Source organism: Anabrus simplex, chromosome 1 (genome assembly GCF_040414725.1).
Source record: "Anabrus simplex isolate iqAnaSimp1 chromosome 1, ASM4041472v1, whole genome shotgun sequence".
In the NCBI taxonomy this organism is placed as follows: Eukaryota; Metazoa; Arthropoda; class Insecta; order Orthoptera; family Tettigoniidae; genus Anabrus; species Anabrus simplex.
Genome location: NC_090265.1, coordinates 629,137,122 through 629,149,849, shown reverse-complemented (window position 1 = coordinate 629,149,849; position 12,728 = coordinate 629,137,122). Strand labels below are relative to the sequence as shown.

General features: G+C 45.2%; 28 non-coding genes across 28 annotated transcripts; all 28 read right to left on the bottom strand.

Annotated features, from left to right (window-relative positions):
• Window positions 1-21: 21 nt before the first annotated feature.
• Window positions 22-93, bottom strand: TRNAG-UCC (transfer RNA glycine (anticodon UCC)). The gene has a single exon. It is a non-coding gene; the product is annotated as a tRNA-Gly (tRNA).
• A 145-nt stretch (window positions 94-238) lies between these two features.
• On the bottom strand, window positions 239-310 carry TRNAG-UCC (transfer RNA glycine (anticodon UCC)). The gene has a single exon. It is a non-coding gene; the product is annotated as a tRNA-Gly (tRNA).
• A 146-nt stretch (window positions 311-456) lies between these two features.
• TRNAG-UCC (transfer RNA glycine (anticodon UCC)) lies at window positions 457-528 on the bottom strand. Its single transcript has one exon. It is a non-coding gene; the product is annotated as a tRNA-Gly (tRNA).
• Window positions 529-1,540: 1,012 nt separating this feature from the next.
• Window positions 1,541-1,612, bottom strand: TRNAG-UCC (transfer RNA glycine (anticodon UCC)). Its single transcript has one exon. It is a non-coding gene; the product is annotated as a tRNA-Gly (tRNA).
• A 363-nt stretch (window positions 1,613-1,975) lies between these two features.
• On the bottom strand, window positions 1,976-2,047 carry TRNAG-UCC (transfer RNA glycine (anticodon UCC)). Its single transcript has one exon. It is a non-coding gene; the product is annotated as a tRNA-Gly (tRNA).
• Window positions 2,048-2,192: 145 nt separating this feature from the next.
• On the bottom strand, window positions 2,193-2,264 carry TRNAG-UCC (transfer RNA glycine (anticodon UCC)). The gene has a single exon. It is a non-coding gene; the product is annotated as a tRNA-Gly (tRNA).
• Window positions 2,265-2,409: 145 nt separating this feature from the next.
• Window positions 2,410-2,481, bottom strand: TRNAG-UCC (transfer RNA glycine (anticodon UCC)). The gene has a single exon. It is a non-coding gene; the product is annotated as a tRNA-Gly (tRNA).
• A 796-nt stretch (window positions 2,482-3,277) lies between these two features.
• Window positions 3,278-3,349, bottom strand: TRNAG-UCC (transfer RNA glycine (anticodon UCC)). Its single transcript has one exon. It is a non-coding gene; the product is annotated as a tRNA-Gly (tRNA).
• Window positions 3,350-3,712: 363 nt separating this feature from the next.
• TRNAG-UCC (transfer RNA glycine (anticodon UCC)) lies at window positions 3,713-3,784 on the bottom strand. The gene has a single exon. It is a non-coding gene; the product is annotated as a tRNA-Gly (tRNA).
• Window positions 3,785-3,929: 145 nt separating this feature from the next.
• Window positions 3,930-4,001, bottom strand: TRNAG-UCC (transfer RNA glycine (anticodon UCC)). Its single transcript has one exon. It is a non-coding gene; the product is annotated as a tRNA-Gly (tRNA).
• A 146-nt stretch (window positions 4,002-4,147) lies between these two features.
• Window positions 4,148-4,219, bottom strand: TRNAG-UCC (transfer RNA glycine (anticodon UCC)). Its single transcript has one exon. It is a non-coding gene; the product is annotated as a tRNA-Gly (tRNA).
• Window positions 4,220-5,231: 1,012 nt separating this feature from the next.
• TRNAG-UCC (transfer RNA glycine (anticodon UCC)) lies at window positions 5,232-5,303 on the bottom strand. Its single transcript has one exon. It is a non-coding gene; the product is annotated as a tRNA-Gly (tRNA).
• Window positions 5,304-5,666: 363 nt separating this feature from the next.
• TRNAG-UCC (transfer RNA glycine (anticodon UCC)) lies at window positions 5,667-5,738 on the bottom strand. Its single transcript has one exon. It is a non-coding gene; the product is annotated as a tRNA-Gly (tRNA).
• A 145-nt stretch (window positions 5,739-5,883) lies between these two features.
• TRNAG-UCC (transfer RNA glycine (anticodon UCC)) lies at window positions 5,884-5,955 on the bottom strand. The gene has a single exon. It is a non-coding gene; the product is annotated as a tRNA-Gly (tRNA).
• A 145-nt stretch (window positions 5,956-6,100) lies between these two features.
• TRNAG-UCC (transfer RNA glycine (anticodon UCC)) lies at window positions 6,101-6,172 on the bottom strand. The gene has a single exon. It is a non-coding gene; the product is annotated as a tRNA-Gly (tRNA).
• A 579-nt stretch (window positions 6,173-6,751) lies between these two features.
• On the bottom strand, window positions 6,752-6,823 carry TRNAG-UCC (transfer RNA glycine (anticodon UCC)). The gene has a single exon. It is a non-coding gene; the product is annotated as a tRNA-Gly (tRNA).
• A 145-nt stretch (window positions 6,824-6,968) lies between these two features.
• On the bottom strand, window positions 6,969-7,040 carry TRNAG-UCC (transfer RNA glycine (anticodon UCC)). Its single transcript has one exon. It is a non-coding gene; the product is annotated as a tRNA-Gly (tRNA).
• Window positions 7,041-7,836: 796 nt separating this feature from the next.
• Window positions 7,837-7,908, bottom strand: TRNAG-UCC (transfer RNA glycine (anticodon UCC)). The gene has a single exon. It is a non-coding gene; the product is annotated as a tRNA-Gly (tRNA).
• A 797-nt stretch (window positions 7,909-8,705) lies between these two features.
• Window positions 8,706-8,777, bottom strand: TRNAG-UCC (transfer RNA glycine (anticodon UCC)). The gene has a single exon. It is a non-coding gene; the product is annotated as a tRNA-Gly (tRNA).
• Window positions 8,778-8,922: 145 nt separating this feature from the next.
• Window positions 8,923-8,994, bottom strand: TRNAG-UCC (transfer RNA glycine (anticodon UCC)). The gene has a single exon. It is a non-coding gene; the product is annotated as a tRNA-Gly (tRNA).
• Window positions 8,995-9,573: 579 nt separating this feature from the next.
• Window positions 9,574-9,645, bottom strand: TRNAG-UCC (transfer RNA glycine (anticodon UCC)). Its single transcript has one exon. It is a non-coding gene; the product is annotated as a tRNA-Gly (tRNA).
• A 795-nt stretch (window positions 9,646-10,440) lies between these two features.
• Window positions 10,441-10,512, bottom strand: TRNAG-UCC (transfer RNA glycine (anticodon UCC)). Its single transcript has one exon. It is a non-coding gene; the product is annotated as a tRNA-Gly (tRNA).
• A 575-nt stretch (window positions 10,513-11,087) lies between these two features.
• On the bottom strand, window positions 11,088-11,159 carry TRNAG-UCC (transfer RNA glycine (anticodon UCC)). Its single transcript has one exon. It is a non-coding gene; the product is annotated as a tRNA-Gly (tRNA).
• A 145-nt stretch (window positions 11,160-11,304) lies between these two features.
• TRNAG-UCC (transfer RNA glycine (anticodon UCC)) lies at window positions 11,305-11,376 on the bottom strand. The gene has a single exon. It is a non-coding gene; the product is annotated as a tRNA-Gly (tRNA).
• Window positions 11,377-11,793: 417 nt separating this feature from the next.
• On the bottom strand, window positions 11,794-11,865 carry TRNAG-UCC (transfer RNA glycine (anticodon UCC)). The gene has a single exon. It is a non-coding gene; the product is annotated as a tRNA-Gly (tRNA).
• A 145-nt stretch (window positions 11,866-12,010) lies between these two features.
• Window positions 12,011-12,082, bottom strand: TRNAG-UCC (transfer RNA glycine (anticodon UCC)). Its single transcript has one exon. It is a non-coding gene; the product is annotated as a tRNA-Gly (tRNA).
• A 146-nt stretch (window positions 12,083-12,228) lies between these two features.
• Window positions 12,229-12,300, bottom strand: TRNAG-UCC (transfer RNA glycine (anticodon UCC)). Its single transcript has one exon. It is a non-coding gene; the product is annotated as a tRNA-Gly (tRNA).
• Window positions 12,301-12,445: 145 nt separating this feature from the next.
• Window positions 12,446-12,517, bottom strand: TRNAG-UCC (transfer RNA glycine (anticodon UCC)). The gene has a single exon. It is a non-coding gene; the product is annotated as a tRNA-Gly (tRNA).
• Window positions 12,518-12,728: the final 211 nt, after the last annotated feature.

The following is a 12,728-nucleotide window of genomic DNA, read 5'->3' as shown; positions in this document are numbered from 1 at the left end:
GAACCGAAGATCCTAAAAGTGTGCGATGGCCGGGAATCGAACCCGGATCAACTGCTTGGAAGGCAACTATGCTGACCATTACACCACCATCGCACATAGGCAAGTGAGCGAACTGCTTTAGTACACATGTTCTTCTTTAGTGACGTCACCCGAAAGCGGCACGTTTTATCATCACTTCACGTGAACAACTTCGAAGGTACTCTCGGAGAGTAACATGGTATCAAGTATCTTAATAGTGTGCGATGGCCGGGAATCGAACCCGGATCAACTGCTTGGAAGGCAACTACGCTCACCATTACACCACCATCGCACGTTGACGGCAGAGCGGACTTCATTAATACACAAATTCTTCTTTAGTGACGTCACAAGAAAGCTAGAGTTATGTGTCATAAATTTACGTGTTCAGTTTCTAAGATAGTCCCGCCGATTGTAATGGAACCGAAGATCCTAAAAGTGTGCGATGGCCGGGAATCGAACCCGGATGAACTGCTTGGAAGGCAAGCATGCTCACCACTACACCACCATCGCACATGGGCACGTAAGCGAAATAGTTTCGTACACAAGTTCTTCTATACTAACGTTTACGAAAGCTGCAGGTATGTATCATAAATGCACGTGTTCAGGTTACAAATTACTTATGGAGAGTGTCATGGTATCGAATATGTCAATGGTGTGCGATGGCCTGGAATAGAACCCACATCCACTGCTTGGAAGGCAACTATGCTAACCATTGCACAATCAGGGTAACATGGCATGCAAGCGAACTGCTTTAAAAAAAACCCTCTTTTTAGTGACGTCATTAGAAAGCCACAGGTATGTATCATAAATTCGCGTGTTCAGTTTGGATGTTAGTCCCGCCGAGTGTAAATGTACCGAAGATCTTAAAACCGTGCGATGGCCGAGAATCGAACCCGGCTCAACTGTTTGGAAGGCAACTATGCTCACCATAACACCACCATCGCGCGTTGACACGCGAGCGAAGTACTTAAACACACAAATGCTTCCTTAGCGACGTCACCCGAAAGCTATAAGTTTGTATCATAAATTCAAGTGAACAGCTTCGAAGGTACTCTCGGAGGGAAACATGGTATCAAATATCTTAAAAGAACGATGGCCGGGAATCGAACCCGGATCAACTGCTTGGAAGGCAACTACGCTCACCATCACACCACCATCGCACGTTGGCGTCGGAGCGGACTCCATTAATACACAAATTCTTCTTTAGTGACGTCACAAGAAAGCTAGGGTTATGTATAACGAATTTACGTGTTCAGCTTCGAAGGTACTCTCGATGAGTGTAACGGAACCGAAGATCTTAAGAGTGTGGGATGGCCGGGAATCGAACCCGGATCAAACGCTTGGAAGGCAACTATGGCCACCATTACATAATCTGCGCAACTTGGCATGCGAGCATTCTGCCTTAAAACACACCTTTTTTTTGTGACGTCACCAGAAAGCCACAGGTATGTATCATAAATTCACGTATTCAGTTTCTAAGATAGTCCCGCCGATTGTAATGGAACTGAAGATCCTAAAAGTGTGCGATGGCCGGGAATCGAACCCGGATCAACTGCTTGGAAGGCAAGTATGCTCATCATTACACCACCATCGCACATGGGCACGTAAGCGAAATAGTTTAGTACACAAGTTCTTCTTTAGTAACGTTTACGAAAGCTGCAGGTATGTATCATAAATGCACGTGTTCAGGTTACAAATTACTTATGGAGAGTGTCATGGTATCGAATATGTCAATGGTGTGCAATGGCCTGGAATAGAACCCACATCCACTGCTTGGAAGGCAACTATGCTAACCATTGCACAATCAGGGTAACATGGCATGCAAGCGAACTGTTTTAAAAAAACACCCTCTTTTTAGTGACGTTATTAGAAAGCCACAGGTATGTATCCTAAATTCACGTGTTCAGTTTGGATGTTAGTCCCGCCGAGTGTAAATGTACCGAAGATCTTAAAATCGTGCGATGGCCGGGAATCGAACCCGGATCAACTGCTTGGAAGGCAACTATGCTCACCATTACACCACCATCGCACACAGGCAAGTCGGCGAACTGCTTTAGTACACAAGTTCTTCTTTAGTGACGTCACCCGAAAGCTGCAGGTTTTATCATAAATTCACGTGAACAGCTTCGAAGGTACTCTCGGAGAGTAACATGGTATCAAGTATCTTAAAGGTGCGCGATGGCCGGGAATCGAACCCGGATAAACTGCTTGGAAGGCAACTATGCTCACCATTACACCACCATCGCACACAGGCAAGTGAGCGAACTGCTTTAGTACACACGTTCTTCTTTAGTGACGTCACCCGAAAGCTGCAGGTTTTATCATAAATTCACGTGAACAGCTTGGAAGGTACTCTCGGAGTGTAACATGGTATCAAGTATCTTAAACGTGTGCGATGGCCGGGAATCGAACCCGGATGAACTGCTTGGAAGGCAACTATGCTCACCATTACACCACCATCGCACATGGGCACGTAAGCGAAATAGTTTAGTACACAAGTTCTTCTTTAGTAACGTTTACGAAAGCTGCAGGTATGTATCATAAATTCACGTGTTCAGGTTACAAATTACTTATGGAGAGTGTCATGGTATCGAATATGTCAATGGTGTGCGATGGCCTGGAATCGATCCCACATCCACTGCTTGGAAGGCAAGTATGCTCACCATTACACCACCATCGCACATGGGCACGTAAGCGAAATAGTTTAGTACACAAGTTCTTCTTTAGTAACGTTTACGAAAGCTGCTGGTATGTATTATAAATGCACGTGTTCAGGTCACAAATTACTTATGGAGAGTGTCATGGTATCGAATATGTCAATGGTGTGCAATGGCCTGGAATAGAACCCACATCCACTGCTTGGAAACCAACTATGCAAACCATTGCACCATCAGGGTAACATGGCATGCAATCGAACTGCTTTAAAAAACACCCTCTTTTTAGTGACGTCATTAGAAAGCCACAGGTATGGATCATAAATTCACGTGTTCAGTTTGGATGTTAGTCCCGCCGAGTGTAAATGTACCGAAGATCTTAAAATCGTGCGATGGCCGTGAATCGAACCCGGATCAACTGCTTGGAAGGCAACTATGCTCACCATTACACCACCTTCGCACACAGGCAAGTCGGCGAACTGCTTTAGTACACAAGTTCTTCATTAGTGACGTCACCCGAAAGCTGCAGGTTTTGTCATAAATTCACGTGAATAGCTTCGAAGGTACTCTCGGAGTGTAACATGGTATCAAGTATCTTAAAAGTGTGCGATGGCCGGGAATCGAACCCGGATGAACTGCTTGGAAGGCAACTATGCTCACCATCACACCACCATCGCACGTTGGCGTCGGAGCGGACTCCATTAATACACACATTCCTCTTTAGTGACGTCACAAGAAAGCTAGAGTTATGTATAACAAATTTACGTGTTCAGCTTCGAAGGTACTCTCGATGAGTGTAACGGAACCGAAGATCTTAAGAGTGTGGGATGGCCGGGAATCGAACCCGGATCAAACGCTTGGAAGGCAACTATGGTCACCATTACAAAATCTGCGCAACTTGGCATGCGAGCATTCTGCCTTAAAACACACCTTTTTTTTAGTGACGTCACCAGAAAGCCACAGGTACGTATCATAAATTCACGTATTCAGTTTCTAAGATAGTCCCGCCGATTGTAATGGAACCGAAGATCCTAAAAGTGTGCGATGGCCGGGAATCGAACCCGGATCAACTGCTTGGAAGGCAACTATGCTGACCATTACACCACCATCGCACATAGGCAAGTGAGCGAACTGCTTTAGTACACATGTTCTTCTTTAGTGACGTCACCCGAAAGCGGCACGTTTTATCATCACTTCACGTGAACAGCTTCGAAGGTACTCTCGGAGAGTAACATGGTATCAAGTATCTTAATAGTGTGCGATGGCCGGGAATCGAACCCGGATCAACTGCTTGGAAGGCAACTACGCTCACCATTACACCACCATCGCACGTTGACGGCAGAGCGGACTTCATTAATACACAAATTCTTCTTTAGTGACGTCACAAGAAAGCTAGAGTTATGTGTCATAAATTTACGTGTTCAGTTTCTAAGATAGTCCCGCCGATTGTAATGGAACCGAAGATCCTAAAAGTGTGCGATGGCCGGGAATCGAACCCGGATGAACTGCTTGGAAGGCAAGCATGCTCACCACTACACCACCATCGCACATGGGCACGTAAGCGAAATAGTTTCGTACACAAGTTCTTCTATACTAACGTTTACGAAACCTGCAGGTATGTATCATAAATGCACGTGTTCAGGTTACAAATTACTTATGGAGAGTGTCATGGTATCGAATATGTCAATGGTGTGCGATGGCCTGGAATAGAACCCACATCCACTGCTTGGAAGGCAACTATGCTAACCATTGCACAATCAGGGTAACATGGCATGCAAGCGAACTGCTTTAAAAAAAACCCTCTTTTTAGTGACGTCATTAGAAAGCCACAGGTATGTATCATAAATTCGCGTGTTCAGTATGGATGTTAGTCCCGCCGAGTGTAAATGTACCGAAGATCTTAAAACCGTGCGATGGCCGAGAATCGAACCCGGCTCAACTGTTTGGAAGGCAACTATGCTCACCATAACACCACCATCGCGCGTTGACACGCGAGCGAAGTACTTAAACACACAAATGCTTCCTTAGCGACGTCACCCGAAAGCTATAAGTTTGTATCATAAATTCAAGTGAACAGCTTCGAAGGTACTCTCGGAGGGAAACATGGTATCAAATATCTTAAAAGAACGATGGCCGGGAATCGAACCCGGATCAACTGCTTGGAAGGCAACTACGCTCACCATCACACCACCATCGCACGTTGGCGTCGGAGCGGACTCCATTAATACACAAATTCTTCTTTAGTGACGTCACAAGAAAGCTAGGGTTATGTATAACGAATTTACGTGTTCAGCTTCGAAGGTACTCTCGATGAGTGTAACGGAACCGAAGATCTTAAGAGTGTGGGATGGCCGGGAATCGAACCCGGATCAAACGCTTGGAAGGCAACTATGGTCACCATTACATAATCTGCGCAACTTGGCATGCGAGCATTCTGCCTTAAAACACACCTTTTTTTTGTGACGTCACCAGAAAGCCACAGGTATGTATCATAAATTCACGTATTCAGTTTCTAAGATAGTCCCGCCGATTGTAATGGAACTGAAGATCCTAAAAGTGTGCGATGGCCGGGAATCGAACCCGGATCAACTGCTTGGAAGGCAAGTATGCTCATCATTACACCACCATCGCACATGGGCACGTAAGCGAAATAGTTTAGTACACAAGTTCTTCTTTAGTAACGTTTACGAAAGCTGCAGGTATGTATCATAAATGCACGTGTTCAGGTTACAAATTACTTATGGAGAGTGTCATGGTATCGAATATGTCAATGGTGTGCAATGGCCTGGAATAGAACCCACATCCACTGCTTGGAAGGCAACTATGCTAACCATTGCACAATCAGGGTAACATGGCATGCAAGCGAACTGTTTTAAAAAAACACCCTCTTTTTAGTGACGTTATTAGAAAGCCACAGGTATGTATCCTAAATTCACGTGTTCAGTTTGGATGTTAGTCCCGCCGAGTGTAAATGTACCGAAGATCTTAAAATCGTGCGATGGCCGGGAATCGAACCCGGATCAACTGCTTGGAAGGCAACTATGCTCACCATTACACCACCATCGCACACAGGCAAGTCGGCGAACTGCTTTAGTACACAAGTTCTTCTTTAGTGACGTCACCCGAAAGCTGCAGGTTTTATCATAAATTCACGTGAACAGCTTCGAAGGTACTCTCGGAGAGTAACATGGTATCAAGTATCTTAAAGGTGCGCGATGGCCGGGAATCGAACCCGGATAAACTGCTTGGAAGGCAACTATGCTCACCATTACACCACCATCGCACACAGGCAAGTGAGCGAACTGCTTTAGTACACACGTTCTTCTTTAGTGACGTCACCCGTAAGCTGCAGGTTTTATCATAAATTCACGTGAACAGCTTGGAAGGTACTCTCGGAGTGTAACATGGTATCAAGTATCTTAAACGTGTGCGATGGCCGGGAATCGAACCCGGATGAACTGCTTGGAAGGCAACTATGCTCACCATTACACCACCATCGCACATGGGCACGTAAGCGAAATAGTTTAGTACACAAGTTCTTCTTTAGTAACGTTTACGAAAGCTGCAGGTATGTATCATAAATTCACGTGTTCAGGTTACAAATTACTTATGGAGAGTGTCATGGTATCGAATATGTCAATGGTGTGCGATGGCCTGGAATCGAACCCACATCCACTGCTTGGAAGGCAAGTATGCTCACCATTACACCACCATCGCACATGGGCACGTAAGCGAAATAGTTTAGTACACAAGTTCTTCTTTAGTAACGTTTACGAAAGCTCCTGGTATGTATTATAAATGCACGTGTTCAGGTCACAAATTACTTATGGAGAGTGTCATGGTATCGAATATGTCAATGGTGTGCAATGGCCTGGAATAGAACCCACATCCACTGCTTGGAAACCAACTATGCAAACCATTGCACCATCAGGGTAACATGGCATGCAATCGAACTGCTTTAAAAAACACCCTCTTTTTAGTGACGTCATTAGAAAGCCACAGGTATGGATCATAAATTCACGTGTTCAGTTTGGATGTTAGTCCCGCCGAGTGTAAATGTACCGAAGATCTTAAAATCGTGCGATGGCCGGGAATCGAACCCGGATCAACTGCTTGGAAGGCAACTATGCTCACCATTACACCACCATCGCACACAGGCAAGTGAGCGAACTGCTTTAGTACACAAGTTCTTCTTTAGTGACGTCACCCGAAAGCTGCAGGTTTTATCATAAATTCACGTGAACAGCTTCGAAGGTACTCTCGGAGAGTAACATGGTATCAAGTATCTTAGAAGTGTGCGATGGCCGGGAATCGAACCCGGATCAACTGCTTGGAAGGCAACTATCCTCACCATTACACCACCATCGCACGTTGGCGTCAGAGCGGACTTCATTAATACACAAATTCTTCTTTAGTGACGTCACATGAAAGCTAGAATTATGTGTCATAAATTTACGTGTTCAGTTTCTAAGATAGTCCCGCCGATTGTAATGGAACCGAAGATCCTAAAAGTGTGCGATGGCCGGGATTCGAACCTGGATGAACTGCTTGGAAGGCAACTATGCTCACCATTACACCAAAATCGCACATAGGCGCGTAAGCGAAATTGTTTAGTACACAAGTTCTTCTTTAGTAACGTTTACGAAAGCTGACGGTATGTATCATAAATTCACGTGTTCGGGTTACAAATTACTTATGGAGAGTGTCATGGTATCGAATATGTCAATGGTGTGCGATGGCCTGGAATCGAACCCACATCCACTGCCTGCAAGGCAAATATGATAACCATTGCACAATCAGGGTAACATGGCATGCAAGCGAACTGCTTTAAAAAACACCCTCTTTTTAGTGACGTCATTAGATAGCCACAGGTATGTATCATAAATTCGCGTGTTCAGTTTGGATGTTAGTCCCGCCGAGTGTAAATGTACCGAAGATCTAAATATCTTGCGATGGCTGGGAATCGAACGCGGATCAACTGCTTGGAAGGCAACTATGCTCACCATAACACCACCATCGCGCGTTGACACGCGTGCGAAGTACTTAAACACAGAAATGCTTCCTTAGCGACGTCACCCGAAAGCTATAAGTTTGTATCATAAATTCAAGTGAACAGCTTCGAAGGTACTCTCGGAGAGTAACATGGTATCAAATATCTTAAAAGAACGATGGCCGGGAATCGAACCCGGATCAACTGCTTGGAAGGCAACTATGCTCACCATCACACCACCATCGCACTTTGGCGTCCGAGCGGACTCCATTAATACACAAATTCTTCTTTAGTGACGTCACAAGAAGGCTAGAGTTATGTATAACAAATTTACGTGTTCAGCTTCGAAGGTACTCTCGATGAGTGTCACGGAACAGAAGATCTTAAGAGTGTTGGATGGCCGGGAATGGAACCTGGATCAAACGCTTGGAAGGCGACTATGGTCACCATTACATAATCTGCGCAACTTGGCATGCGAGCATTCTGCTTTAAAACACACCTTTTTTTTGTGACGTCACGAGAAAGCCACAGGTATGTATCATAAATTCACGTATTCAGTTTCTAAGATAGTCCCGCCGATTGTAATGGAACCGAAGATCCTAAAAGTGTGCGATGGCCGGGAATCGAACCCGGATCAACTGCTTGGTAGGCACGTATGCTCATCATTACACCACCATCGCACATCGGCACGTAAGCGAAATAGTTTAGTACACAAGTTCTTCTTTAGTAACGTTTACGAAAGCTGCAGGTATGTATCATAAATGCACGTGTTCAGGTTACAAATTACTTATGGAGAGTGTCATGGTATCGAATATGTCAATGGTGTGCAATGGCCTGGAATAGAACCCACATCCACTGCTTGGAAGGCAACTATGCTAACCATTGCACAATCAGGGTATCTTGGCATGCAAGCGAACTGCTTTAAAAAAACACACTCTTTTTTTTGACGTCATTAGAAAGCCACAGGTATGGATCATAAATTCACGTGTTCAGTTTGGATGTTAGTCTCGCCGAGTGTAAATGTACCGAAGATCTTAAAATCGTGCGATGGCCGGGAATCGAACCCGGATCAACTGCTTGGAAGGCAACCATGCTCACCATTACACCACCATCGCACAGAGGCAGGTGAGCGAACTGCTTTAGTACACAAGTTCTTCCTTAGTGACGTCACCCGAAAGCTGCAGGTTTTATCATAAATTCACGTGAACAGCTTCGAAGGTACTCTCGGAGAGTAACATGGTATCAAGTATCTTAAAAGTGTGCGATGGCCGGGAATCGAACCCGGATCAACTGCTTGGAAGGCAACTATGCTCACCATTACACCACCATCGCACGTAGGCGTCAGAGCAGACTTCATTAACACACAAATTCTTCTTTAGTGACGTCACAAGAAAGCTAGAGTTATGTGTCATAAATTTACGTGTTCAGTCTCTAAGATAGTCCCGCCGATTGTAATGGAACCGAAGATCCTAAAAGTGTGCGATGGCCGGGAATAGAACCCGGATCAAGTGCTTGGAAGGCAACTATGTTCACCATTACACCACCATCCAACATAGGCAGGTAAGCGAAATAGTTTAGTACACAAGATCTTCTTTAGTAACGTTTACGAAAGCTGAAGGTATGTATCGTAATTCACGTGTTCAGGTTAGAAATTACTTATGGAGAGTGTCATGGTATCGAATATGTCAATGGTGTGCGATGGCCTGGAATCGAACCCACATCCACTGCTTGGATGGCAACTATGCTAACCATTGCACAATCAGGGTAACATGGCATGCAAGCGAACTGCTTTAAAAAACACCCTCTTTTTAGTGACGTCATTAGATAGCCACAGGTATGTATCATAAATTCACGTGTTCAGTTTGGATGTTAGTCCCGCCGAGTGTAAATGTACCTAAGATCTTAAAATCGTGCGATGGCCGGGAATCGATCCCGGATCAACTGCTTGGAAGGCAACTATGCTCACCATTACACCACCATCGCACATGGGCACGTAAGCGAAATAGTTTAGTACACAAGTTCTTCTATACTAACGTTTACGAAAGCTGCAGGTATGTATCATAAATTCACGTGTTCAGGTTACAAATTACTTATGGAGACTGTCATGGTATCGAATATGTCAATGGTGTGCGATGGCCTGGAATAGAACCCACATCCACTGCTTGGAAGGCAACTATGCTAACCATTGCACAATCAGGGTAACTTGGCATACAAACGAACTGCTTTAAAAAACACCCTCATTTTAGTGACGTCATTAGAAAGCCACAGGTATGTATCATAAATTCGCGTGTTCAGTTTGGATGTTAGTCCCGCCGAGTGTAAATGTATCGAAGATCTAAATATCTTGCGATGGCTGGGAATCGAACGCGGATCGACTGCTTGGAAGGCAACTATGCTCACCATAACACCACAATCGCGCGTTGACACGCGAGCGAAGTACTTAAACGCACAAATACTTCCTTAGCGACGTCACCCGAAAGCTATAAGTTTGTATCATAAATTCAAGTGAACAGCTTCGAAGGTACTCTCGGAGGGTAACATGGTATCAAATATCTTAAAAGAACGATGGCCTGGAATAGAACCCACATCCACTGCTTGGAAGGCAACTATGCTAACCATTGCACAATCAGGGTAACATGGCATGCAATCGAACTGCTCTAAAAAACACCCTCTTTTTAGTGACGTCATTAGAAGGCTACAGGTATGTATCATAAATTCGCGTGTTCATTTTGTATGATAGTCCCGCCGAGTGTAAAGGTACCGAAGATCTTAAAATCGTGCGATGGCCGGGAATCGAACCCGGATCAACTGCTTGGAAGGCAACTATGCTCACCATTACACCACCATCGCACACAGGCAAGTCGGCGAACTGCTTTAGTACACAAGTTCTTCTTTAAGGAGGTCACCCGAAAGCTGCAGGTTTTACCATAAATTCACGTGAACAGCTTCGAAGGTACTCTCGGAGAGTAATATGGTATCAAATATCTTAAAAGAACGATGGCCGGGAATCGAAACCGGATCAACTGCTTGGAAGGCAACTGTGCTCACCATCACTCCACCATCGCACGTTGGCGTCGGAGCGGACTCCATTAATACACAAATTCTTCTTTAGTGACGTCACAAGAAAGCTAGAGTTATGTATAACAAATTTACGTGTTCAGCTTCGAAGGTACTCTCGATGAGTGTAACGGAACAGAAGATCTTAAGAGTGTGGGATGGCCGGGAATCGAACCTGGATCAAACGCTTGGAAGGCGACTATGGTCACCATTACAAAATCTGCGCAACTTGGCATGCGAGCATTCTGCTTTAAAACACACCTTTTTTGTGACGTCACCAGAAAGCCACAGGTATGTATCATAAATTCACGTATTCAGTTTCTAAGATAGTCGGGCCGATTGTAATGGAACAGAAGATCCTAAAAGTGTGCGATGGCCGGGAATCGAACCCGGATCAACTGCTTGGAAGGCAACTATGCTCACCATTACACCACCATCGCACACAGGCAAGTGAGCGAACTGCTTTAGTACACAAGTTCTTCTTTAGTGACGTCACCCGAAAGCTGCAGGTTTTATCATAAATTCACGTGAACAGCTTCGAAGGTACTCTCGGAGAGTAACATGGTATCAAGTATCTTAAAGGTGCGCGATGGCCGTGAATCGAACCCGGATCAACTGCTTGGAAGGCAACTATGCTCACCACTACACCACCATCGCACGTTGGCGTCAGAGCGGACTTCATTAATACACAAATTCTTCTTTAGTGACGTCACAAGAAAGCTAGAGTTATGTGTCATAAATTTACGTGTTCAGTTTCTAGGATAGTCCCGCCGATTGTAATGGAACCGAAGATCCTAAAAGTGTGCGACCGGGCGAGTTGGCCGTGCGCGTAGAGGCGCGCGGCTGTGAGCTTGCATCCGGGAGATAGTAGGTTCGAATCCCACTATCGGCAGCCCTGAAGATGGTTTTCCGTGGTTTCCCATTTTCACACCAGGCAAATGCTGGGGCTGTACCTTAATTAAGGCCACGGCCGCTTCCTTCCAACTCCTAGGCCTTTCCTATCCCATCGTCGCCATAAGACCTATCTGTGTCCGTGCGACGTAAAGCCCCTAGCAAAAAAAAAAAAAAAAGGTGTGCGATGGCCGGGAATCGAACCCGGATCAACTGCTTGGAAGGCAACTATGCTCACCATTACACCACCATCGCACAAAGGCAAGTCGGCGAACTGCTTTAGTACACAAGTTCTTCTTTAGTGACGTCACCCGAAAGCTGCAGGTTTTATCATATATTCACGTGAACAGCTTCGAAGGTACTCTCGGAGAGTAACATGGTATCAAGTATCTTAAAGGTGCGCGATGGCCGTGAATCGAACCCGGATCAACTGCTTGGAAGGCAACTATGCTCACCATTACACCACCATCGCACGTTGGCGTCAGAGCGGACTTCATTAATACACAAATTCTTCTTTATTGACGTCACAGGAAAGCTAGAGTTACGTGTCATAAATTTACGTGTTCAGTTTCTAAGATAGTCCCGCCGATTGTAATGGAACCGAAGATCCTAAAAGTGTGCGATGGCCGGGAATCGAACCCGGATCAACTGCTTGGAAGGCAACTATGCTCACCATTACACCACCATCGCACACATTCAAGTGAGCGAACTGCTTTAGTACACACGTTCTTCTTTAGTGACGTCACCCGAAAGCTGCAGGTTTTATCATAAATTCACGTGGACAGCTTCGAAGGTACTCTCGGTGTGTAACATGGTATCAAGTATCTTAAACGTGTGCGATGGCCGGGAATCGAACCCGGATGAACTGCTTGGAACGCAACTATGCTCACCATTACACCACCATCGCACATGGGCACGTAAGCGAAATAGTTTAGTACACAAGTTCTTCTTTAGTAACGTTTACGAAAGCTGCAGGTATGTATCATAAATGCACGTGTTCAAGTTACAAATTACTTATGGAGAGTGTCATGGTATCGAATATGTCAATGGTGTGCGATGGCCTGGAATAGAACCCACATCCACTGCTTGGAAAGCAACTATGCTAACCATTGCACAAT